This window comes from Lonchura striata, chromosome Z, assembly GCF_046129695.1.
Source record: "Lonchura striata isolate bLonStr1 chromosome Z, bLonStr1.mat, whole genome shotgun sequence".
Lineage (NCBI taxonomy): Eukaryota > Metazoa > Chordata > Aves > Passeriformes > Estrildidae > Lonchura > Lonchura striata.
Genome location: NC_134642.1, coordinates 3,593,729 through 3,621,437, shown reverse-complemented (window position 1 = coordinate 3,621,437; position 27,709 = coordinate 3,593,729). Strand labels below are relative to the sequence as shown.

General features: G+C 38.3%; 1 protein-coding gene across 7 annotated transcripts in view; it reads left to right on the top strand.

The window, feature by feature from the left end:
* Positions 1–4,520: 4,520 nt before the first annotated feature.
* The window catches only part of PCGF3 (polycomb group ring finger 3), a 54,428-nt gene continuing 31,239 nt past the window's right edge, over positions 4,521–27,709 (top strand). For 3 of the 7 annotated variants that reach the window (XM_021533879.2, XM_077790023.1, XM_077790024.1), the window contains exons 1-2: positions 4,521–4,715; positions 10,270–10,307. The gene's annotated coding sequence lies outside the window, so the exon portion shown is untranslated. Of the gene's footprint in view, positions 4,716–10,269; positions 10,308–15,127; positions 15,147–27,709 lie in introns of all 7 variants that reach the window. The other 4 variants (XM_077790026.1, XM_077790027.1, XM_077790025.1 and 1 more) reach the window with 3 other exon arrangements.

The window sequence follows — 27,709 nt, the reverse complement described above, 5'->3', positions numbered from 1 at the left end:
ATAATGAAAAAAAATTATGCAGATCAGTTTAGGAATAAAACTGTTTAGCTAGAGACTAAGAGAATGCTTTATCAATTCTTTAACAAGGACAACAAGGAGAAAGATATCAACTCATCAAACCCAAAATATTAAAGGTTATTGAAAGAAACAGGAATTTCCTACTATTCTATAGATGCAGAAGGCTGTATAACAGTTATGGCATTAAAAACTTATGGTTATTATGCTTATGCTCAGGTAACATCTATTACAAAATGCTGAACCATATTTCAGAATGCCAGAATTTGGGGAGCAGTGAACATCCAAATAGTTTCTTGCTAAGAAGTTTGCTGGTTGATTGGCCAGTCCCTTATTCAGCTGTGTCCATGTGGGGTGGTAGCTCATAGCTCCTCCTGTAAAGGACCTCTCGGTCTTTATTTTTAGATCAGAGGATTAATAGACCGCATCTCTGAAGCCAGAATGTAACTGTGGTGAAATTCACATTCAAAAGACTGTTTTCCAGTGGTTCCTGGGCAAGAGTGAAGTTATCATTCAATCCTTAGGATGACCATGCAGAATCTACAATGTAAGAATGGCAGTGCTTGGTCTAGTGATAACTAAAGTGACACGGCTGCTCTACCTTATCCTTCTTTGTGAATGGAGACTGTCCTGAGTGGTCTCCAAATGCCCCTTCCAACCTCACACATGCTCTGTGTGTGTGTTCTGATAATGCCCATATTTTATAGACTGACACATTGGGATATGGTGCTTAAATAATTTGTGCCTGGTACATCTGTGTGTAAGAAATAAGCTGGCCAATGCTTGAGGTCTTTGGTTTTAGGCTGCAAGATGCTTGAGCCCAGCTCTGAGATCTTTGATTTCTCCATGATTCTCGGGAACCAAAGGGAAGTTGTAGTTCTCTAAATTATCTTTCTCACTATTTTCAAAGACAGGTGAAATATTTACTGTTCTCCAGTACTGAGGGACTTGCGTGGTCACCATGATCTCAAAAAGGTAATAGCTGGGGAGTAGCCTTGCAATGCCATCAACACACTCTCAGATCTACAGAATCAATGTAACTCTTTGTGTTCTGAGAAACTACTGGAAATATTGGTTCTCAATGTATCTGTTTCTAAACACTTTACCATAGTAAGTATTAAATTTCAGTAATTTTGTCCTTTATTTTCCTGCTATGTGCTTTGTTCATTTTATTTGTTACTTTTCTGCTTTGTTTCTGAAAATGTGTTGCTTTGTTTGGTTTCTAGTAATTTCTTTGTTTATACCATTATACTATTTATAATATTACACTATTTATACTATTTATACTGTTAACATGCTCATGCTGACCAGTTCCTTTTTACTCTTAGAAGACTTAAAGGAGATAAACTTGAGATGTGTGGGTTTTTTTTTTTTTTTTGTCAAGAAGTTCTCAGATTCTGTTCCATGAATTGTTTTAGCAAAAAAATACATGTTTCTGGAAGATAGAAATTAAATTTATCCATGTTCACATCATGCTCTTATTTGGGTGAAAATTGTGAAGACTAATGCATGTAAAGTTAACTTTAAGATTCCTTTAAATGCAGTTTCTAGTTCTCCTCAAGTCACCCTCTGAAATTGTGTAGTTTGACCACGCCTCACTGACTGCAATGAATGCAAACAAAAAGTTTCACTTCTCTTCTAATGTCCAGTGTTGTAGTTCAGAAAAGGCACTCTAATTGTGATATTAGATATTGTAGTCACTGCAGTATCTAAAGAAAAAGATAATGAAAAATCTTATATTTCAGAAACATCACTTACGGCTAACACACACTTTAATGGTATTGCTGAAGGCATTAGAACTGATGTTAGGTGATGAGGTTGAGAAGAGAGCAAACCACTGCCTGTGCTCTGAGGGTCAGAAATCTTGTCATAGTGGGTATATTACAGCAGATTGTTGTAGTAGGCATGATTGTTTCATGTTGGTTAAGGTAACAAATTCTATAGTAAGAGGAAGTCAACACCTATACACCATGGCCTTAATGGTTTTACCAATTTGTAGGTGATTGGTCTGGAAACACTAGGAAAAAATAAGCCAACCAAACAAGAAAAGTAGGCATACAGTTTATAATTTCATGCACATTCTTACAGTTTGTTATTTTTGCTTCTGGCTACCTGAACCCCAGTTCCAGGGGTCAGATAGGAAGACCCATTACTTTCTACAACACACAACAAAGGCCCATACAAAGTAATGTGTGATTAAACTGGAAACAGAATTTATATTTCAGATAGACAAGATGCACTCATGTAACTACATAACCCTTGAACTGAAACAAAGCAAATCTAAAATGCTGACATATTTTCCATTAACTCAGGCTTAGCATCTGGAAAACATAGCTCCCAGAGCCAAGCACAGCCCCTGTCTTGGCACACAATAAAAGCTCAGTAGTTTGCAGAACATGGAGGGCTTGTGCCATATCAGATAGCCCATTTCCAATGGCATTTTTAGACAAGGTGGAACATTGTCTCATGGAAGATTGTCTTCTTTTCCTTTGTTGGAAAAGAAGAAAGAAAAGAGGGAAATATGCAGGTATTTTAAAGGATTACATTCAAAATATATGCATATTTGGGAAGATAGGTTTGGTGTCTTTAGTCTTTGGACAGGTGGATTTTTAAGTAGTTGTCTTTGCAAGTTAAGCCTTCAGCTGTTTGGTGAAAACTTTAAGTTGGCATGCGCTTCCCAAGCTTTATGCATGTTCTTTGACCTGAGACTTCACCCCTTCAGGAAGACAGGATCTTTGTAACTTCATCAGTCAGGAGTGTTTCGAGCCACCTGTAGTCTGATACAGTGTGACCAGCACTCTTATTAAAAGTTCTCCTTCCACCTAGCTCCTACTCAAGTTTCTACTCTCATCAACTGGAAAGACACGTGTGTGCTTTTGAGGAGAGCGAGAAGAGGTGCCTTGTAGCAATGCACAGGTCCATCCTGTCTAAAAGCCAACCGATCGGCCACCTTTGCTGATCTCGCCTTCCTGCTCACAAGTTGCATGCATTTTTCAAGGTTGGGCACCCAGCCTCTACTCCTACCTCTACTCTGTGATGGTGGGGCCTCACTTTGAGTGTTACGTACAGTTCTAGGCACCCTAATGTAAGAAAGGTATCAAGCCATTAATGTGCAAAGGAGGGCACTGAAGACAGCGAAGAGCTTTGAGGGGAAGCGATTCAAGCAGTGGCTGAGGTCAGTTGGTCTGTTCAGTCTGGAGGAGACTTGAGGGGGAATTGGGGTTGCCAACATCCTCACTAGGGGAGATCATGGACCAGCAAGCACTGATCTCTTCTCTGTGGTGACCAGTGACAGGACGCGAGGGAATGGCCTTGTTAGAAATGAAAATTTGTCCAGCCAAATTAAAATTAAAAAATTAAAATATTTATTTTGCAATTCAAATTCTATCTAGCCAGCCACAAGGACAGAACAGCCCGTGGTTGGCACTGGGTGTGCAACAAAGAGGTCAGCCTCAGCAGAGGTTTTCCTCTATGACCACACGCCTCCATCCTGGTACAAATGGTTTTTATAGGGAAAATTCTGCCTGAGGCCAAGATTTCAGCAGTCAGTCCTTTCTTCTATTCAGATTTCCATAGTTTGATGAGATTTCTTTTCTTGGCGAGAAGGTAGAACAATCCAGTGTCCGGAGCTGGTGAATCCCTTGATGAAATTTACAGGAACCCTGCATTCTCAAGTATCTATCCGGAGGATTTCCATAATGTCCATCTCGGGTCATTCACGTCAGTCCTTGGCATCCCAGTATCTACGGCCATCTCCAGAGAGTCACATCCTTTTACTCGTAAATCGTGTTTCAACATGCACCAGGTTTCGCCTGCGAGGGTGGGGGGGACTCCTAATACAAACGTGTATACTCCACCAAATGTTCCATATCACATATATCATACTAGAAATGGCGTGAATTTTATCTATTACACATAACAGCCTGAAGTTGTTCAGAGGTGCTTTAGGTTAGATTTTAGGAAAAGGCTGTTCACCCAGAGGATGGCTGGGCAGTGGAACGAGTCCGCGAAGGAAGCGGTCAGAGCCCCGAGCCTGGCAGAGCTCGCGGAGGGTTGGACAGTGCTCCCGGGCACACAGCGCGATTCCGAGGGCTGTCCTGCGTCAGGGTGAGAGTCGGGCTCCATCATCCTGCCGGCTCCCTCCCACCTCGGCGTACTCCGCGGCTCTGCGAGCGGAACGTGGCTCGGGCGGGCCCAGCCCTGTCGGCTGACTTTCTAGAGATGCTTAGGTGCTCAGTGACAGAAAGTTTGGCAATAAAACATTTCCAGACCCCCTTTCGCCGGCCCCGCTGCCCGGGGGAGGGAAGGAAGGGGCGGCCGGCGCCGTGCCCGGGTGAGGGCCCGCGCGCATGCGCGGCGAGCGCGGCGCCCCCGCTCGGCTCCGCTCGGGCTGCGCTCGGCTATTTCCGCCTCTTTGTTTTAAACTCCGGGCCGAGCCCTTTAAATCCCCCCCCCTCCCTTTATTTTTTTTTTCTTTTCTTTTTTTTTTTTTCTTTTCTTTTTTCCTCCCTTTTTAAAATTTTCTCGGGAAGGGGGGAAGGAGGGCCCGGCGTTTCCCCCGCGCTCCGCCTCGCCTTTCCGCCTCTCTGCTCTCTGCCCTGCGGTGGCGCTCGGGGAAGGACGGGCCGGGCGGCGGAGGGTCGGCGGCGGCGGGGGCAGCCCCCGCTGTAGCCCCGAGCGGCGGCCGCGCCCCCCGGCAGGTCAGTGCGGGGCTGAGGGCGGCGTGGGGGTCGCGGCTTTGCCCCGCCGAGGGGCGGGGGACGGGCCGGGCCGCCGTCCCCGCGGGGTGCGAGCGGCGTGGGCTGCGGGGCCAGCGGGGCCGGGAGGGCCGCGCGGCTCTTCTCGGGGCTGGGGGGGCCGCGCTGGAAGTTCCGGCGTGGCCGCAGGAGGGGTGGGTGGGGGTTTTGAGGGTTTCTCAAAAACTGTCAGGGAGTCTCCGCGGGCGAGGGGAGGGTCTGTCCCTGTGCTGCCCACCGCGGGGAAGGCGGCTCTGGGGGGAGGGAAACCTCGCACCCCTCTGCCCCACCCGTTCTGCCCTGCGGTTGTGTGCAGGGGCCTGGGCAGGGGGCAGGATCCCACGGCTGGAGGAGAAAAGGGTCTCTTTGAGTGGAGGGGTGAAAGATGGCGTTTGCAGTGAGGTGGAGATAGAGGGGACATGTCCCTTGGGGTGTGCGAATTCAGCCCTGCAGGTATGTGGCTGTCTATCTGTGATATGAAGTTGTGAGAAATGGGAAATTAATTGGTACTCACAGGGGCTGGAATTGTTTTGCAGTTTGAAGTCTTTAGTCTGCTTTACAGTCTGGAGAAAAATACACATATATATCCTCACATCTATGTATATACATGTATATGTATTCGGTATTAAGAAATTTGGAAACTTTTCTAAACCACTGAGTTCTAGTAACTTGTGGTGTCACATTTGGCCTTTTAAGTTGGTCACTTCTAGCCTGAAAGTGTTGGGTGTTACTTCAGTGTCCTGTGTGGAAAGTTTTTTGTGTCCCAAAGTTAAAGGATTGATTATTGAGGGTAATCAAGTGCTTGGATGTTCTTTTGCTACTTCACATATTTGCAATTTTTCTCTCCCTCTCTCTCTCTTTTTTTTTTTTTTTTTTTTTTTTTTTTTTTTTTTTTTAATGGTTACTAAACTATGCCGGCTTTTTGTCAGATCAGTTTAGGCTCTTCCTGCTTTCTGTATGAAATGCATGCCTCTGGGAAACCAGTTCAAGAAATTCTGGTTTATTACCCCTACGTCCTCTGGAATGCTCTGAAAATATTTTATTTGGTGTTTTTTCAAAATAATACCGTGCTATTTTCTTCCACAGTATCACAGAAGAATTAAGTAAGTGGATGAAAAGCTTTGAATTAAAAAAAAAAAAAAAAAGAAAAAAAGTTTACATAAGCCTTCATGTTTAAGGAGCATCCCCTGTGTGTGTCCTCCATTATAGATTGGTTTTGTTTATACAGAATGAACAATTAAGCATATGGTAGCTATGTTGTTAAGAGTTGTTTTAATACTAGCTAGTGTGCTGCTAAAAAATTATTATTAGTTATTTTGGGATAGGATACTTGTGAACTTTTGTGGTCGTTCTTTTACTGGCAGATCAGATTAGAATGTCAACTATGATACTCATCATGTGTTTTATAAAGGTGCTCTGAAATTCCTAAAAGTCTTTGGTAACAAGGTGGATAGAAACCCAAACTTTGTATCCTTTCAGTCATGTTAATGTTTCCTTTGAAGCCATAGTTTGTAGACAATTTATAATGTGTTTAAGGGAATACAGAGGCTGTGCAGAACCCAAGATACTCGGTGGAAACACATAGGATGCATTAGGAGAAGGTCAGGCAACTTTCTAGAGATGCATAGGTGCACAGTGACAGAAAGTTTGGAAATAAAACATTTCATAAACCAGTTTTTGAGGAAAATCTGTTGGATTTCTTTCTGTGGGCTGATGTGGCTGCTTTGGTCTTGTTACTCTGCTGTCACCGTAGAAAATCAAGACTAAACACTTGTAAATGTTATAATGAAGTCGACTTAGAGTTCGTAATTATCCTAGCCTAATAGTAATGCCAAGAATGGCAGAAATTAATTGCTATGGTATCTCCTGTCTACTTACATGATTTAGAGGAGGTCATCTCAAAGCTTTATATTTGAGATACAGGTAAGTTTTCTCATCAAGAACCATTCTACACTTACTTTAATAGCTTTTGTTTCTCTTTTCCCATATGGCCATTTAATCTAGGTAGCTTGGCCTTTTTATCTTGAACTCCCAGGACTGAAATAATTCTGGATTAAATTCCTGAACTCCTTGGGTAACACTGTGAGAAAAGTTGAAGCATTTCCATTGAAACTCTTTTAAGTGGAGCTGCTAAGCTCTAAGCTACAAAGTGGATGTGGACATGATGTTTTGAAAAGCATGCATGTTGATAGCCTCTCTACAACTACTCTTGTAAATTACAATACTGGATTACAAGAAAGTGTAATGACATCTTGTATTTTATAAAAGAAATATTTTCTCTACTTTTTGCTTTGGAGATATTGTCATTTGATATATGTATGTAATAAGTCAGTAGATACTAAGTGGAAGTTTGTTTTGATAGTAACATTTGGAGATGCAGTGATTTAAGACTGTCAGCATTCCTGAGAGTTTATTAATCTAAACTGGTCTCTTTTTGTCAGTGCTACTAAAGGTGTTTAGTGATTAAACTTCTCTGATTTGCTGAGTTGGGTTTGCTGTTATATTTAAAGAAAATATGGAGAAACTCAGGGCAATTTGACTGCAGTAGGTTAGAAGGCAGGCAGAAGGTGCCCATGTCTTCTAGCTTTCACAAAACTTACTTAGAAGCTCTGCCTTGAAGTAGTTTTGCATTACTTACACCACCCTTTCTAAAATACAAGCTTGCTGTATTAAGCTAGTATTGCAAGTTTAGCTAGTATGTGAAAATCTTACATGCAGTAGAAGAGAAAAAAAGAAGTGGGTTATTCTTAGTTAAAAGCAATCTTACCTATTGTGATATGTAACACATTTTCATTGCTAACTGAAGAAACACTATAAATAGTGGTTTGTTCTATAATTGTTCTGAAGAGCCTAGACAAAACTTGTTGCTTTTATCAAAATTCATAGAATCATAGGATGTTTGGGTTGGAAAGGACCTTAAACATAATTTTGTTCCAGCTTCCCTACTGTGGAGAGGGACACCTCCCACTAGTTCTCCTCCCAGTTCTCAGGGCAGCATCCAAATTGGCCTTGAACACCTCTAGTGATGGAGCATCCACAGCTTCTCTGGGTAGCCTGTTTCAGTGCCTCACCATCCTTACAGCGAAAAATTTCCTTGCAGTATCTAAACTAAACCTCCTGTCTTTCACTTTGAAGCTATTACACCTTGTCCTGTCAGTACATGCTCTTGTAAAAAATCCTTCTCTTTTCTTGTAGGCTCCCTTCAAGTACTGGAAGGCTGCTGTTAGGTCACCCTAAAGCTTTCTCTTTTCCAGATTGAACAACCCCAGTTTGCTCAGCCTTTCCTTGTAGGAGCTGCTCTAGCCCTCTGATCATCTTGATGGCCTCCTCTGGACTTGCTCCAACAGGTCCATGTCTTTCCTGTGCTGGAACCCCAGAGCTGGATGCGGGGTTAGGGTTGGACCTATCTGGAATCTCACCAGAGCAGAGCAGAGGGGCAGAATCCCCTCCCTCACCCTGGTGGCCACCACCAGCACCCCCAAGTCCTTCTCCCTAGGGCTGCTCTCCATCTGCCAGCTTGGTTGGCTCTCCAAAGCTTCCAGGTCTGGATGCAGCTCTGAGCTCTTGCTCAGGAGTCCCTGAGCTTGGGAATCTCCCTGTACAGCTTGATCTATTGCTCACTCCCACACTTACCTCAGTCACTGCAGGTGATGCTGCCTCATTGTCTGATTGAAAATTAGCTTTTCTCAAGTTAATTTTACTGAATAAGTGCGTCTATACTTAAATCAACAGAATATTAAATTGAAATACTCAATGTGGTGGGAACTAATTGGACTGAAAACCTTATGTGCTACTGAAGGTTTGATTGAAGTTTGTGGAGACCTGAAGTTTTGCAATCAAACCGAAGAGCCAGCATTGTAGGAACAAATAAACCAGCAGTGAAGTTCTTCAATGCCATTATTTTCTTTCCCCACTCTGCCTTTTCTTTTTTCTCTTTAATACTTTGGACTTGGAACTTCAAACTATATGTAGGAACTTAAGGGTTTCTTTATTCGTTTGACAAACACAACACATATTTTTCAAAAGTAGGGGGTGGTACAGATCATTAAAGGTAGGGGGAATGACGAACTCTGGTGAGCTCAAGTTACTTGTTCTTTGTGCCAGAAAATGACTGTTCTCACAGTTATGACTGCCTCTTTCAAATCCCAATTATAAGTTGATGGAGCCAGTGGGGGAAATTGTTGAGGGGGTGGGGGTGAGAACTGGAGTAAATCAAGGTATATGTGGTAGCATTATGATAGTGCAGGGATTGCAAGAAAGGAATATGCAAGAGTGATAATCAGTCTTTTTTGTAGTTTTGTTGCCAGTGCAAGAACTTACTTAAACTAGTTCTGACACTGTTTTTCATCTCTGCAAAGTGTCATGGAGAAGACTTACTCTCCCTGCAGACATTTCTGATCTTAAGAGATAACTATTTTGTATTCTGAATTTTTAACTGACAGTAACTTATAACTTAGTCTACATTAAAAAGGTCTGTATTCTGGCAGCAGTAAGGATTCTTCTTGTTTGATAATGAGACTGTCCTTATTGCTGGAAACTGTTGCTTTATGAATAGTGTCATGTTCACTTTGATTTAAGACAGAAAGAATTCAGTGTATATTTGGTGTCAATGAGAAAATGCTGTGCAGTACCTGTGTAATTAGGAGAGGAAAAGTTAATTTTTTAGGTTAATGGAATGAGTTTGATGTTATTTGCCAACTTGCAAATGGCTGTTTTGTCAAGATTTTCACTTAAGAACTCTTTTTTTTTTTCTCTAGATAACCAGACTTCATACAATACCTACTCTAGTTGATTACTATCCAGTAAATCACAATTATTATATATAATGCTATTTTGGTACAAATTTTGATATTATACCAGTATAGGTCATCTTTGTTATTCTTTTACAATATGCATGCAAACAATACAGTTTTTGTAATCAAGAACGTAATTTTTCATGTGGATGTGTCAGTGAAGTGTCTGATGAATTTTCAGGTAATGTGTTGTGCTGTACAATTTTTTCTGGTTTGCCACCTGAAAGAAGAAGATGAAAGATGCAGTACAGCTGGCTAAATTATAAATTCTTTATTTATGAATAATTGTATGTGACACTTATTGTTGTATTTGAACTATTGAGTACACAGATTGGCATAATAAAAGCCATGGGTCAGTTGCTTACTTAGTTAAAGAACATTGCTAAATTTATTTTAACTGATTGGACAAAATATTTTCACAATAAAAAATTATTTGTTGTACTAAGCACTGGCAATCAGTAGAACAGATTTGAGAATGTTTTGGATTTTTTTTCAACCTAGTGCTGTATTTTGTTCCTTCAGTGTGACTTTTCCCAAAAATCATTGGAAAATGGAGACATTTAGAAGCTTAAGCCCTGCCTTGGCACTAACATCAAGATGGTCTGGGATCCTAACTCCTGCATTTCACATGATTGTATTTCATACTTTTTTGTTGTGATAATAACTGGATTTTCTTTAATTTACCTTTTTTTTCCCTTATATATAATTTATGTTCTGGACACAAGGACTCAGATATTGATTTCAGGATTCAAAATAGGAAGAGGTAAGGGAATTTTTTATGTGCTGTGTAAGTACCTAATCCTGCATGCTGCTAAAAGTATATATGCCCCTGTTCCTACATCCAAGTATTTACATTTTAGAACATAACTTCTGTTAAATCTGTATCTGTTAAAGATACTTCTAATAGTATTTCATAATGCACTGTATCCAAATGTGTCTGCTTAATGCTTGAAATGGTTTTCTTTCCATCTTTGAGTTATTCCTTTCCTCTGAGGTCTGGACCCCACACCAGTGTACAGTGTTTGCCTGATTGCTTCTCTCTGTACTTTGGAAAGCCCCCCGGCTGCAGCAAATTATTAATCTTTCTTGCTTTGGCATTGTACTAGTTGCTTGTTTACTGTCTGTTTTTTAAGCTTTACTGAACCATTTTTTAAGAAAAAGCAAGCATAACTTGTTAAATGCTCGCTTAAAATTTCGTATCTGCACGTGCAAGTTGTTCTTGCCATGTGCAAAAGACTACAAAAGTTCTGTGGTGTGGAAAGTGTAGTAAAAAATTACACTCTTTTGTGAAATCCGTGGTTTTACAGAAAAACATTTACCTTTTTAAAAAACATTTGCATGGATTTATTTAATTTGTTGAATGAAATAAGTAATTAAACTATTTTTTTCCTGTAGCACTTGCCTTAAACTAATTGCAAAGCAGATTTCCATCTTAAATCAACTTGTGCTTTAAGATCGTATGTTTTTTATTGGGTTGCCATAAGATGATGATTACTTCGCAGATATTTAGTTCAAAAATTGGTAAAATAAATTTCTCTGATTTATGCTTGTTCTCAGACAAATTGCAGATGGCCAATATTTTTCTATTTTCCATTGAAAAAGTTACATAGGCCTCTACTATGACTAAAATTACTGTAGTAATAATATATTTTACCAAAAGTTTCAATCTAACTAATGTTGAATAGGAGGAGTTTAATTGAAATGCTTTTTAATAACATGTATTCTTGTTGCTAGTACTATTAGACTTGGTAGCACCAGAGTAAGTAATTAATTTGCATGTCAGTTTATATTGCAGTCTTGTACTTTTCTTTCTTGATTGACTAGAATGAGGTAGAAATCAGAAACCATTTTCAGAAGACTTGTGTTTATATTGGTAAAATACTTCATTTGCCATTTTTTGGCCATTGGCCACAGGAAAAGTAGCCTAGATTTGTATCAGATTTATTGTAAATGGCACCACACCAGGTAAAGAGGACTCCAGGTGGAGCAATTTTCTTCTTTTCACTTTCTTGCTTGTGAGATTCTTCCAAGTTTTGATAAAAGTCACCAGAAGCGGTCTGTACACTGATCTATGTGGTATAACTGTCTTAGAAATTCATAGGTATAAAAAGTACTGTATTAGTTGCAGTAATTTTAATGTAACATTTTAAGGATAATCTTAGATACTGGAAATTGTTTATCTAAATCTGTTTTCTCTAATCTGTAGCAGTTATTCAAATTATGTAAGGTTATTTTGTCCAGACAATAATAGCTCTTGGCTTGTGTGATTATGATTTTCTGACTAAAAATGGCTGAAATTTGGACAAGGTTTTGCAGATACAGGGAGGATAATACTTTGTTTTGTTTCCCATTGGTTTTGGTGGTTTTGGTTTTTCTTTTTTTGTGGGACAAAGATGTATTTTACCCTGGCCTTTTTTTCTAATTTACTGAATTTATCAATGCTATGAATTGAAAAATAATTGTAGTACTAATTCTTTATATAATCTATTATTGATCAAATATGTAAATTGATTGTAATCTTCTTTTGTTGTTTCCCTTAAGGAAGAGAAGGTACATCCTGTCCCCATTCTTCAGTTCCTCTCTCCATCACTCCACCAAATGGGTCAAATTACTTTCATAGTGGAACTCGATGTACACTTCCAAAGCCAGTGCTCTGTCAGAGCATTTGTTCTCCAGTCACAAGCATTAGTTGCCAGTGAATTGAATTTCTGGAGGAGTTTGGAAAGTGTCATAGGCTTTTTTTTTTTTTTTTTATCTTTGGTATGGGAAATCTAGGGTGTCAGTGCATGAGAAAAGTTTCTGGAGTCCTCTTCTGTAGTTTCCATTATTAAGCCTGATGTTACCATAAGATATGTTCACTGTAAAAGTGAAGACAAGGGAAAAATGAGCTGCTTTTGCTTCTCCCCCAGATTCCTTAGCCATTTAAGGCTTCCCATAAGTAACCTTCTTTTCGACTTACTCATCCATTATCGCCATCTGCAGAGTTTGACAGTTTTAGCATTCAAATGAAAGAAAACCCAAATTCAGCTCTCTTCTCCCAACTTTAATCTAAAACCAAGGGAATGAATTTTTTTCTTTTTCCTCTGAAATTACTTCTTTCTAGTATGAAGAGACCTATACATTGTAAATCCTGAGAACAGAAAGTCTTCCAGATGCCCAGGATTTGCTTTGTGGAAATCGCTGGGAGACATGGTCCTTTCTGACCGTGTCAGCCAAACTTTTACTGGTGCATGAATGTTGTGTTCTGAAGAATGAAGGGAAGCAAATGTCAGTGTGGGTGTCATCTATTAAAAAATTACTGTATTTTTGATAAAGTTGGTAAGTTATTTTGGTTGTCTCTTACGGCATAGTTCAGTCACCAAAAGGAGGTCTTCATGAATTGCAGAGAAGGACTAAATTCCATCCTACAGATACTACTAGCAGACTGCAGTAGTTAATAACTTGCAGTGAAAGATTTTCATTTTTTTACTGCAAGTCATACATCCATCCATTTGAAATTTGTTTAGGAAGCAATAGGAGTGTATGAAAGTGATTTGGCTTTAAAAAATTCCTGAGGGTAGTTTAAAAGTGTATCTGGAATATACAATTATTAAGATAAGTAGCAGAAATAGTGTTTATTTATTTACTTATTCCTTGCATGGACTGCCAGGCTGTATTTAAGCTGAGACTTTTCAGAGAATAGTTTATTTCTACAGTTTTTGAACAGTTTGTATCACTGTGCAGCTGAACAGTTTTGGGTGGTAATGGCTATCTTTTTGAATGCTAATTATCAATTCTGTAAGTTCAGTGATGTTTCTAATAATGGATACCTTTTTATACAGACTGAGCAAAAGATAATTATAAAAGCTGTAGCTCATCAGTGGCTTGCCAGTGCTTTCTTACTATTTTGCTGCTTTCTTACCTTAAACCACAGATTAGAAAAGTTTATCAGTATATCAGAATATTATTATGTCTATCTGAAAGGCTGTCATGACTCCTCACAGCATAAAAGCCATTTTAGTCATATTTTAGTCATTATTTATCTGCTTTCATGCTAGTTTTCCACATAGGTGTTTTTACTTCATTTTACCTCTTGATGCTGTCTTTTTTACTTGAAATTGGCAAGAGGTATCTGATTATTAGGTTTCTGTTCCAACTTCTTTATTTTCACTAACAATTTCCCATTACCTATAAAAGTTGACATCAATGTCTTGTTTTAAGGGATTCTCAGGAGTTTTGTGCAAAGATGCACAGCATGCAGAACATGTCTTCAACTCTTTTTTGGATTAAAACTAAACTATTCCAGAAACTGTAGAGTACCATTACCAGGACTGGATAAGGAAAAGCAACTTAACTTTTGCACTGTTCAAGTATGTGTTTTCTGTATTTCTGACTCCAGAGAGACAGTCTTCTGTTTAGCAGAATGACTATAGGCAAGACTGGAAAGGGAAACTTCTACTAGCTGCATTATGTGAATCTTTTGTTAATGTTGCAGCAGGTGCTGAGGTGCTTGTAAGAGAAACTAGTAACCACTAACTTTCTCTGGGATTCAGTTAAGCAGCTGGTATTTGGCAATTTAGCAACTGTTTCCTTGGCTACTCCTTCCTGATTAAACTACAACTCTTAATGAACTAGGGGAAGGAAATACAAACTTGAATTTTGGCAGATCTTAATAATGTCTGCTGTTAAAACAGCACTTGAGAATTCTCTCTGTCAGGCAGGTTGATTGAGGTACCTCTTCTTACACCTCCCTTTTTTCCTGAAGTTTCTCCTTGCTCTTCTGTTGTATGAAGCCTCTACTGCCATAAAGTTACCTTCATAATTATTTTATGGTAGTATCTGTTAAAATATGCATCTGTAAAAAGGTTTTGCTTTCAGGTGGTCAACTCTAGCAAGGGGAGTGGACAGTTCCAATCAGTAGTTTTCTAAAACTGAAGAACTGTTTCTCTAGGCTCTTGAACAAGTGAAACTAGCCTCTGGTGAGATTTTGTTGCCTTTGTAATTTAGACCTTTCAGCTCCTGCATGCTGCCAAGCAAATTTTCTTCATTTTAAGCCAGCAAATGTCACATCATGGCAATGATTAGATCACGGCAAAGAATTCAGATGTAAGTGCTGAAGCATCTCATGCTATTGTTGTCCACTGTGGGCACTGTTCTTCACTGACACTGACAGACAAAATAGGGATGGTGTAGTGGTGTCACTCTGCTTTTTGGTCAGAGTTTAAAGAACTAACTGTTAATAATGACTTTGATACAATGTTTGAAATTATTGATATTCTCTATTTACTAACAGGTTTACTTGAACTGTGACACATTATTAGGTTATGCAATGAAAAAAAAATTGTAACAGTAAAACTTCGGAAATATTTTATTTCTGCAACATTTACAGTGAAATATAAAAACAAACCCACAAACTGACCAACAATCTGAAACAAAACAAACAAAAATCCTCAAACCAATACCCAGCAAAACAGAAGAAGATATTTTTTCTGTGAAGTATCATTTCATTATGGAAGATAATGTATGTTTACATATTGCTAGACATTTAACTTCTTCCTTTCATTCCTACATGCATGCAAAACACTGGATCTAATGATGACAAAGAAATGAAAATAAATAGAATGTGAGTGCTTTAAAAATATCATTCTTTCTACAAGTGCAAGTTTTCAAATGCTGTTATCCTGCTGAGAATATTTTGAACTGGAAGGTGGAGTAATCCTCATTGCTGCAGTCATTCAGTTTTGGAAGTAGTAGTAGTAGTTGTTTTACACGAGCACACTTGGCAATGTAAAGAAATTTCAGAGATGTCAGGCTCACGTCTCTGCAATTATTTCATTAAGCCTGCCACAAGCATAAGTGGAATCTTTCCTTCACATAATGGGACCAATCCTAAATACAAATGTAGTAAGACAAATTCAGAATACATGAAATGTGAGAGATATGACTGATGAAATCTAGTTATTAATGTCTTCTGTGTTTTGGTAGAAGATCCTTTGAGATATCTGTGCTGTCTGCTGGTTCTAATGGATACAGCACCTAATGCTTAAAAATAGTGAAGGTTAATAAAACCCTTTTTAGGGTTAGTAGTTTAGGGCTGCTCATTATGTTCCTGTTTTGATTTAATATAGTGGTATGTAAAAGTGTTATCTTCATCATGTCAAAATAAGCTCAGATCTTAAAAGCTAGAGTTTCACTGTATTGGAGGGATGTGTTTTTGTGCTTATTGGATGAGTCTAGGGTTTTTTATGCCCTGTCTTAGTCCTCTCTTGTTCAAACTCCTGTTTTTCACTTTCATTTTTATTACCTGTTAATGTGTCCATTTCTTTCCTAATTCCTCTGAGCTATTCCTTCTTCTACTACAAGCCTACATGTTTTTGTCACTCTATTGGCAGCCTTCCTTTTAGGCTGTTTATATTGAAGTCTGTTATTTGAGTGCAATTTGCATTGGTACAAAGGGAGAAAAGGAGAGTTCTGCTAGGTTTGATTTGTCCAGGTTGCTGTATTTTTCCTGCCTTTGTAGGGCTGACAAGTGCTTATTCATTGCCCTTGATTCTGCAGAGGACAGATGGGCCTAAGGGGTTTTTGTGCAGCTGAGGAATAGTGTCTTACATTTTTCGGACAGTTCTGCTGCTCAGTTGCAGGCTGGTGGAAATGGCTTTTGGACCTTCACTGCTGGCTATCTGCTGTCTTTCAAGGGAAGTTCATCACATGTCATGAGTGGTACCTGAATGAAAAAGACTTAACTATGAGAAACATATGTCCAGTACAAGGCCTGTGGGGTTGACACTGAAGAGGGGTCTGCTAGAATAGGAGTAGATCCTGTTTTGTGACACATGCACTCTCACTAATAAGTGATGATTTTTTCCTGGTATATTAGTTTGCTTGCAGTGACTGACAAGTGTGACTTTATACCAACTGTTAATGGATTAATGTATCATTGAAATTATTTGTAGGTCTCCTTATTAAAAAAAGGGAAGCTTTTAATAGCTTATTCTAGCATATATTTAACAAGGAGAAATCTTCCAGTCTTTGTAAATAACACATAAAAGCCTCTTGTGGTTTAACTCCAGCCAGCAGCCAAGTAAATCCCTGTATTATCAACACTGTTCAGCAGTATCCCTGTATTATCAAGACTGGTCATCACAGATTGAAGACATGGCCCCATATGAGCCACTCTGAAGAAAATTAGCTGTGCCCTATTCAAAACCAGAAGATTCCACCCCTTATTCCACACCATTTGCATCATGCTCAGGTCCCACGCTATTCCATCCAAACTCTTTAACCACCATTCCCCTTCCCTCTCTGATAAAATATCTAGATGTCATTCCTGTAGTGTGTGGACCACCCCTGCAAAATGTCCATAATATATCCTTTGATTCCATTTAGTCCATGACTTTGGGCTCCATGTGTTATGGTAGCCACTCAGGACAGGAGAGGAGGTGTGTTGCTTGCAATTCATTTAGTCCAATTACTGGGCACCAAAGCTGCTCAGATTGTGTCACTGCTGTTCTTGGACTTCTTGTAAGGTTTCTCCTCCCTTAGTTTGAGTAGTTCCTGTTATATTTATTCCTGCAACATACAACTCAGATAATGGATTGCAACAATTTAATGATATATCTATTATAATCTCCACACCTGATAATTTTGGGTTTATAGGGTGTAATATTGCAGTGAAATCCTCTTCTTGTCCCCAGCCTGGCTGCAGGGGGGTTCCTGGTAGAGTCCATTGTTAGTGGGCTCCACACTGTAGTCTTCCTGGGGCTGCAGGGACACTGCCTGCTTCACCATGGTCTTCAGCACAAGTTCAGCACAAGTTCAGCACAAGCTGCAAGGGACTCTCTGCTTCCCCTGCTCCAATGTGGGAAACAGTTTTCCTGAACTTGTCCAACGTGGGTCCTTGCCATGGGCTGCAGTTGCTCATAAACTGATCCAATGAGGGTTCCCTGTGGAGACACAGGTCCTAGCAGCAAACCTGCTTCACTATGGGCTTCTTACAGGGTCACAGCCTTGCTAAGTCATCTGTCTGCTCTAGCAGGGGATTCTACATGGCCTGCCGGTGGATCACTCCTCCACCCCATGGAGGGACACATCACAGTCTCTTTGGCTCATCTTCAGACCAAAGTTCAACTTGTCAGCACAGCAGCACTACCCTGGCCACTGCCAGCCCAGACACATCGATGTGGTGTTACCAAAGTATTCTCAGACATAATTTAGGAAAGTGAGAAGCAACACAGCAGTAGTGAAAGCAGAAAGGAAAGCCTAGCAAGAACAAGGCTCTTAATACATGTCAGGAGACAAAGGCCCATGGCAAGCACAGGAGGCTGCTGTTTACCAGCTGAAAAGTACTAACAGCTATATATTCAGTCTAGTATGTCCCAATGGAATCTGTCATTTTCTTGAACACTTTGTGCCTCATATCTGGTACAAAAAAGGACTGTCACAGCTTAACTACCCCCCATGCAGCTGCTCACCCACTCCCCTGGAGCAGGAGGGGGAAGAGAATTGGAAGGATGTACTGTTAAAAAACCCATGGGTTTAGATAATGACAGTTTAAGAGGGAAAGCTGTGTGCAGAAGCAGAGGAAACAAGAAAATAAATTCACTGCTACCCATGGGCAGTTGTTGAGCCATCTCCAGGAACAGGGCCCCATCACTTTTAACTGTCACTTGAGAAGACAAATGCCATCACACCAAGTGTTTCCCTTGTTCCTCTTTCTTCCCCCACCTAATATACCAAGCGTGATGTCACTTTAACAGTACATTTGTTTTGAGAGAGGAAAAAAAGATGGAAAATGTCTTCAAAACCAAAGTTTTAAGACTTCAAGTTAAGAATTAAAAGATGTAAAATGTCTTCAAAACCAAAGTTTTAAGACTTCAAGTTAAGAATTAAGGGAATTAAATGCTGAAGAAAATGGAGGACTGAACAGCTATACATGGAAAGAAAAATAGCTTTTGTGCTCTATTGGTTAAACTCCTGCTGTAGTATTTAATACAAAATAAATAATGTAAACTATTTGTTTGTTTCTCATGGCCAGACAGGAGGATTGTGTCTGGGGTAAGAAAGCTGCTGCAGCAAGAGTTCAAAGGAGACAGAGTTTGTTGTATCATTGCTGCAATTTATATCTGAAAGAGCTGAAGTCAGAATAATGGGAGAATCATACGAACAGAGTGCATCTTAGAGTCCTCCCAGGCTTTCAGGAACTAAAGAACAATTTTGCAAGGTTCCTTTATAATTTGAACTGTATAGTACAAGGATACCTAATATTATGTAATTTACTGTCTGTACATTTGAATCCAGAAAGACTCCAGAATACCTGCAAACCACTTGCAGGTTGTGGAGCAATTCTAGCAAATTTTTTTGTCACCTGTTGCAGCAGCACAGAGGCAATTATTGGACATATCAGTGAAGCTGAAAGCTTTAGTCACTTAATTTTTTTAACCAAAGGATATGTACTTTCTTAGGCCCTTTCAAATCACTGGATTAATTAATCAAGTGATGCTATCTGGGCTTCACATGGGAATGTGAAAAAGTGATTGTTGGTAAAATGTGTCTTCAGCTGAATTGCAGTACCCTCCTGCTTCTTACCAGCTGGTAGCTTCCGGCCTGTCAGTACAGATTTCTGTTTTAACAGCCACTCTTTTACTGGTCTGCAAGTGTACCTGGACCAAAAAGTGGAGTCAGGTGATGCAAAACCTGAATTTTATGGGGCTTTTAATAGATAAAAAGAGAAATTGTCTTATTACAATTATATGAAGATTCTTCCTCTCTATTTCAGAAACTAATTGATAAAGAAAAGTGTTATTTCTGATACAGGTCTGTGATGAAAGATATAAAAGTCCTAGTACTCAGGTTATTACCTAGTTACTTGCTAGGGATACACATTTTTCCTGTCTTTGTTAATAAGTGGTTGATTTCTGGAGTTGTAGAATGGGTTTTAATTTCTTACACAACTAGGTATTTTTATTGTATGATTAGGATTTTTCAACAACATAAGTTAAAACATACATGTGTAAGTGGAATGAGGAAGGCAAAGATCACCAAAGCTTAAAGATTTTGGGGAGCTGATGGTACAGATCCATAAGGCTTCTTGCTTCTTCATGGTAAATTTTTCAAGCCCTGGTTTTCTTGTCTGGATGGAGTCAGAGCAGTCAGTTCAAACATATACCATTAGATTCAAATGACAGTCGAAAATCATTTGTTATTTTGAGTTCTCCATCTTTTCTGCAGAGGTCTTCATAATGAATGTTGCAGTCTGTTTCAGCTGTAGTTAAAGTCTTAAATTACTTTTCTGAAGTGCATGTATATTAAATATTCAAAAAGTGATGTGAAATCAGGTAGAAAAATCTCACTGAAGATGTTTTTTCTTCATGAGATTTAGAGCTGGTTTTGATCTTAGTTTTATTTACTGGAAGCTAAGAATCTGGTCTGTGTGAAACAAAGTGCTTCTTTAATGACTTGTAGTTTACATCTCTAAAATCTCAACATGTAGTATGCCGGAATATATTCTTCCAGTGTATGACAAATGTCTCCATAACATTTTGTCAAGACTTGATCTGGGATCAAGAGTAGTCTTTTCTTCAAAAGCCTCCAGCCTCTAGCAGTGGTTTGATTTCTGATAATGAGCCATATCTTACTTAGAGAAGGTCACAGTGGTGTATATTACAGAAAATAAGTTCACTTCTGCAATAATGCTTTGCTTTTATAATATTTTAAGACTTTGGGAACCTTGGGACTCTTAAGACTTCTTCCCAGTTTTATCCATGCTTGTAAATGGGTGCTGATTGGAAATGACCTCGGCACTAAAAAAGGAAATAGCAGAATGTAAAGAGTAATTTGAATGTAATTAAATCAGTGTTTCTTTGTCAGAAGTTGGGAAATGTTTAGTAGGATAAAATCTTGCCAGACAGATGTTTTTATTCAAGCTATCTTGCAGAAAATTTTATCTGTTGTTGCACAAATATTTTTCTGTGTCCTTGTATTTGTTACTTTGTTCTTAGGACTGTGTCAAGACCTTGTCATGAGCATCTCATGGTCTGAGCAATTAAGCATGTTTTAATTGGAAGAAGGGTCTGGAAAGCACCTAAATGAAGAGTTTTGAAGGAAGTGGTTTCACAGACTGAGGAGCCGAGCTAGTGGTGTTTTGCTGCCAAACAAATTTCAGTTTCCACCATGCACGGCATCCTCTTTGCTTGAGCATTCTCAAGTTCTCCATTAGCCTTCCTGTGAATAAGTGAATTTAGCAGTCCTGCAGAAGACCATCCACAGATTTGAGTCATTCCCAAAGCATGTCTAAGCTTTGAAACAGCACTACCTGTCTCAAAGTTACTCTTTTAATGTGTCTCTATTAGGATATACTTTGAACAGTATAGTGGTGAAAGTTCTGCTAATCAAGACAAGCTAGATGTCAGTTAAGAAAACATGTTTTCTAATGTAAAGTGCAACAAAATATTTTTCTTGCAAAGAATTTTACTGACAATGAAAACATGTTTACTAGTGTAAAGGGCAACAAAATATTTTTCTTGCAAAGAATTTTACTGACAATGTAATTTATAAAAACCTTTCTAAGTAAAGATTTAATTAATGAAATTTTGTTTTAAATGTATACCTTACTATCTATACAGGACTTTGTGTATATACAGGTATTGTACAATAAACCACAAATACAGTAGTAAGTCCATTTGATTTTTAAAAAATCCACCAAAACAAAAACAAAGAGTAATTGTAGTGTTTTAGAACTTTGAGACCACTAAATCACCATTTCTATTTGGATTATTTTACAAATGCTTGAGATTCTCTTAGGTTTTCTATTACCAAATTAAATATTTGCTTTGAGGCAGTGTTTTCTCTGTTTATCCTGCAGCTGCCTAAATCTTACCAGAATGAAATGGAAGTGGCTTACATTACCACAACATGATTTCACATAGATACATTAAATACATCACTTGCATTTGATGCACTAGCTGCTGTCTAGTGTAAAGCAACTGACAGCAAGTCAAAATGATTTCTGTGGAGGGCAAGGTAGTGACTGGGCTAAAATACAAACTGTAGGTGTTTGCGTGTGACAGTCAAGTGAATTTTTAAAACCATGCCCTCCCTATTAACAGGTGAGCACAAAAGCTGCGAATAATAATTATTTGCCCTGTGACTCTTTATATTTATTACCTTTTTTTCCCTGGAGATGATACTCAATCTATTGGGGTGTGTAAAAGAAGTGCATAAAACTCTTGGTAATAAATTTCATCCTCTTTCTAAGTGATCTTAATAGTGTAATAAATGACTTAATAACTTAATTTATTATATTTAAGTATACATCCCTAATTTCTGTGATACTGAGTACAAGCAGAGCCAAAACAAGTACAAGACACCAAGTTTTAAAGGTGTTTTGTTGTTTTCAAAACCTTTTTGTTGCACCTTTTCTTTCCCTGCTCTGCCTACTGCAGTACTTGTTTCAGAGGTTAAAAGGAGTGAATGATTCGGAAGGCTGGAGCTGAAAACAAAAAAAAAATCACATTTCCCTTAGCAGCTGGCACTGCAGGTACAACAAAACTTAGAAATGTTTGTGCTGTTGCAGTAGGGCCACCTCATATGCCCTCAGTTTGAGTCTCCAGATACACTATTGCTCATTGCAGATCTTTTGCTATACACTTTTCCTCCCAAGATACAGAAGTTCAGTACTAGGTCAAAAGCTCATAAATCTGATCCAGTAATTAGGGTCTCATACTAATGCAGATTAATATCTTGCATCTGAAATTTGGCTGGTTAGCCAGTTGCCTTCATCCTACCTGATGAAGGAAATGTTGATGTGGAAAAAACATGTTTAAATTATAGGAATTCAGAATACTAAATATCCCTGTATTTTTCTGGTAGTATGATTCCTACCATTTTAAATGTCATTCAAGAAATCTTGAAGTGCATAATCACATTTTTATCCCCTTTATTGAGGTTTACAGTCTAGCTTTATGATATTAATACGTAAGACCAGTACAATTTAGGAATACTGACTGCTTTTGAGATTACTACTTGGAGACAAAATAGTGAACCACTGTATAAACAAACAATACTCCCAACCCTAGTATCCTAATACACTTCACTAAAATAATAGGAAAAAAATATTAGCCAATCTGAAAGTACTCCAAGAATTGGATTTATCTTCTGTTTTGTACATTTTTTGGCTAGCTACAGGAATACATGCTCTTTATAATTAATGTTACTTTCTCTAGGATGAATGTTTTTTCCAGTAGTCAGCCCTTTTTTTAAAAAAAATCCTTTTGCTTTTGTAACGGCATCAGTCTTTGGATTAGTTTCAATAAATTTTGAATATAGATTTTAAGATAAGATACCTTTTTACAGTTAAATTTGTATTGTAACTTTCAAGCTCAAATAAAAGTACTGCAACTGCACTTACTGTAACTTTTTAAGCTAATACACTTATTCAAAGAAAACGGAAAGCACCTATAAAAAATTCTCATATAATGTATTACTTACTTTATGTTCATTATAATGTTTTATTTCTGATAAGAAATGCCTGCCATCTGTTGCCATTTGAAAAGCTTCCTATTGATGAACTATGGGAATGTGATCTCTTCCATTATAACACTTCCAGTGTATCTTGGGTGGATGTAATAAATATTTATCCCTTGTCTGACTCTAAGAAATGTTGATGCAGTGGAAAAAGTGGAGGAGGAAGGATATGGGGAATAATGCACTGGGGCTGACAGTTGTGATGGTAGGTGGGAAGCAATCAAGTAAGTAGTCCAGGATGTTGCATTAAGTGTGTATGTATGTATATGTTTCTTACTTCAAAAATCTGCCATTCTCTTACTTTTCATTCTCATTGCTCTTCTTCCTAAACAGAACCTTTTAAAATGTGAATCCTGATTTAGTATTGGTGTTTTATGCATATTAATGTAAGACAATTTTTAATCATCATTGCTTGACATCAGGAAAACCTTAATATTTAATTGCTTTGCACTGTGTTTGCTTTTGCCTTCAGAGCTGAAGGAAGCTAATGCTAAAATCTGTCTCCAGCTTCTTATACAGAGCCAGGGTATTTATTTCTCTGCTCCATTGAATTTCCATTTGTACATTTTAAATGCAGTTTCATTTTCTTTCCTCATGATGTAGTCCTGCAGCAAAACTCTGTAGCGGACTTCTATAAGATTTGGAGAAGTTACAGGTGGTCCTTATGGGAGGGGTTAAATAATGGTTGTGCTGCAAGTCAGAGTTGAGAGTATGACATCGTTTGCATTTGGTTTTCTGCAGCTGGCATACTGTGAAGAAAAGAAACACATTTATTGTAATTTTCTTGTGCTTGCTGTGACTTTGCTGTATCAAAGGCACCATCTTAGAGAAACTGTAAAGCCTGAAACACTGTCTGGGTCATTTAGTTAACTTTACTCTCCCCCGTCTTTAAGTAAACAAACAAGGTGCCTTATTACATTTCTACATTATCTGAAGTATAAGAGTATTACAGATATTTGGGAACATTTTTCTAAAGCCTACCTAAATATAGCTCTTAAATAGTTTGCGCATGTGGTTTCTTTCCAGTGTATATTTAACTTAAATAACTCTGTTTCCTCCTTATCTTTTAAGTAACAGTCATATAGCCCTCTCAGACCAGGATGTGATAGATGAATATAGGAAAGACAGAGGGATTTTTTTACTCACATCGTGTTCTTGGTCCAGTTTCATGTCCTTCTTCTTAATGTGTTCATCTAGAATTGAACATTATTTCAAAATATGCTTTACTTAATTGCTTACAACATTGCATTTAAGGCAGACTGTAACTATTTAAGTTCGACCATGATATATTCTGAATTAGTCTCTATCTGATTATGGCTGCAGTAAATATTACCATGTGCTTTCACATGTTTGGACAGAAGGTACTGTCCATCTGTCCATGTGGGGTTTTTATACTGTTGTCTTATCATCTATGAATTAAAATCTACAGTGAATCTAATGAAAATCAATATTTATTGAAAATGAAATATGAATCTCAGTGCAGGGATTATGTCTTTCTTTGAAGTCATATATTATTAGTAGGTGAAGATGTAGATGTGTTTTTAAAGTAAACACTGTGTATAATAATGCTTTAGTGTTGCCATTTTTCTGACAAATAGGTGTATATTTTCTTTAGTTGATTTTATTGGATGAATAATGGTTACTTACTTGATTTTCAATGTGTCTCCCTTAATTTAGTGCTTTATAAGCATCTGTTGTCAGTTGAAAATTTAAAGATCTCATACTTTGATGATTTTGGTATTTGTTTATCTCTGGCTGCAAACACATTGATTGATAAGTTTTGTAACCATTTTTTAGCTAAATTTAATAGGTTCCTTCTTGATTCAGGATTCTAATGCAGTCAATTGATTTTAATAAAGACTCCAAATCTAAGCAATGTATAAGAGAAAATACTGAAAGAAAACCTTATATTAAAATGTCATTGTATTCAACCCTAGTATTAAACAAATGTCTCGTAAATGAGATTTTTAAGATATTTGGCAAACTGAGATTGAATGGCTCTTGTTGTTTGTGATGATTGCTTTGTGTGGGGGGAATTAAGTTTATTTTTAATATGTTTAACATTTTAATAGTATTTATGTCTTATGAATTTTCTAAGGAAGTTAATTCCTATGACAGCTTGGAGGGGGTGGTGTTTTGTGTTCATCTTTTCATTCTTCAGATTGAAATGACAGAAAATGTTACCAAAAATTTGTGTGAAGGGGTGTGGGACCCAGTTTTGAGTCACTCAGTCACTTAGACTTCAACTTCATTGCTATTTCTCCTGTCTTAAATGAAATTCTTCTTTTCTTTATTATGCCTTTCACTAATGACATGTAAGACAGAAATTTTGAACATCTTTGCTATTTTGACAATTTACTGCAAGGCCTGTTTCATTTTCTCTGAACACGTGTTTGATGGAGAAGTACCAGATAGATCACCCCCTCACTGTACCATAAAAGAAAATATGTGACGTGAATAAAGACTAGATGGGTAGATTTAATGCTTCTATGTCCTGACTGTTGCTTCTGCTTTATCTCAAACATTTATGTCAGTTTTTACATGTCATTTTTATCAGTGATGTCTTTTATTTTACACTGAAATGAATGAGCTGTGTGTAAAAGTGAGTGTGTTTTGCTTTGCGGTGAACTTTTCTTAAGCCACCCTAATGCAACTATTAATAATGTGAATATTATTGAGTAGTTTCTCTTTAACCAGTTAGTCAAGTCTTCTCAAAAAAAGAGCCAGGCTCTCTTGAGTGAACAGATCAAAAAAATAAATACTACATGGTCATTTTCAAGGATGCTTTCATGAATGTGGTGTGATATCAAAGACTTCTTTGTTTTGTATTACCTGATAGCTGATGTTACCATTAATCATGACCCAAGGTCTCTAAAATAACATAGCAAACTTAATTACAAATAAGTTGGCTAAAGGTCTCATTATTTGTGCTTTGGTTGACTTATCAGCTCTTTGTCTTTTGATCATGAATGTGAAATGGGAATTGTCTAGTGAATAGTAAGAACTTCTAGAATAAATATCTGTCTTGCATAAAGCTCATCACTGAATCAACATCTTGGGCAGCAATATTGAAGATCAAGTTATACTTCTTATGTCTAGGAAATTTTACCAGAGAAGTATTCAGATAGAGCTTATTTGAGTTGCCAGCTGGTTGCAGGGAGGGAGGAAAAACCATTTCACTCATTTGTTTAGTTCTAGAACCAAGACTAGAGATGAAAAAAAAACAAGTAACAAAATCTAAACAGCCTTTTCAGTTACCAACTCACACAGTCACTTTAAAACTAGGATCATAAGCTTTGTTTTAAAAATATTTTCTCCAGTATACTTGTGGCAATAGTAATGCTCTTGTATAGTTAGAAATTTTAATATGTCTGTATCAAGGATGCTTTTACTTGCTGTGTGCAAAATAAGGTGGGGTTTTTGTCCTTGGTTGGTTTTCTGGGTTTTTTTCCCCCCTTTTTTTAATTCCTCTAAACTGGTTTTGAAATAAATAAACTTAGACTTGGGGAGTATTTCAGGAAGAAAAATGTGATAGTCTAGAGCTTTAAGTACTGCTCCAGTTTTTCTTCTACTATCACCTTCCCTTTTGCTTAGTTGTGTTCTCAGGGTTTGTGAATGTGTTTGGTAAGCATTATTCTTGGAAGGGACCTCTGACACAAGCATGCAGTAATACAAGTTACTGGGAAGAAATCCATATTTTTTCTGCATCTTATATAGTTATCCCTGCTAAAGAAAGTTCCTAGTTTATTAAGGAGCAGTGAAATGTCCCAACATCCACATCCACCTTGTCCTTCCCAAGTACTGGGATACATAAAAACAAAATAGATGTGGACGGTAGCTGAAATAGGAAGGCATGGTGATTTTCTTCCTAATCACTTCATGAAAGGTAAATGAATTCTGATAACTTTTATATAGGCCTTGTATTGACCTAGTTTTTAATCTTGATTGACTGACCTGATCTCCTTCAGTGACAAGGTGACCTGCTTAGTCAATAAGGGAAGGGCTTATCTTGTTTATATGAACTTTAGTAGAGTCTTTGGCACCAATTCCTACAGTGTCTGTAGAAACTGGCTGCTTAGGGCTTGGCAAGTGCAGTCTTTGCTGGGTGAAAAGCTCTCTGGATGGCCAAGCCTATGGAACTAAATCCAACTGGCTGTTGGTCACAGGTGGTGTTCCCAAGGTCTCAGTATTTGGGCCAGTTCTAATTAATGTTTTTATCAACAGCCTGTGTCAGGGGATCAAGTGCTGCTTCAGTCAGCCTGCAGATAACACCAGATTGGGTGGATGTGTTGATCTGGAGGGCAGGAAGGCTCTGCAGGGCTGTCTGGACAGGATGGATTGGTAGGCTGAGGCCAGTGATACAAGACTGAACAAGACCCAGTGCCATGTCCTACCCTTCGATCAAAACAACACCATGCAGTGCTACAGGTTGGGGCAAAGTGGTTGGAAAACTTTCCAGCAGAAAAGGACCTGGGAGTGCTGGTCGACAGCAACTGGACATGAGCCAAGGGTGTGCCCGGATGGCCAAGAAGGCATCCTGGCCTGTATCAGGAATAGTGTGGTCAGTGAGACCAGAGCAGTGATTGTCCCCTTACACTTGTCACTAGTGAGGCCACACCTCAAGTTCTGTGTTCAGTTCTGGACCTCTCATGATGGGAAGGACTT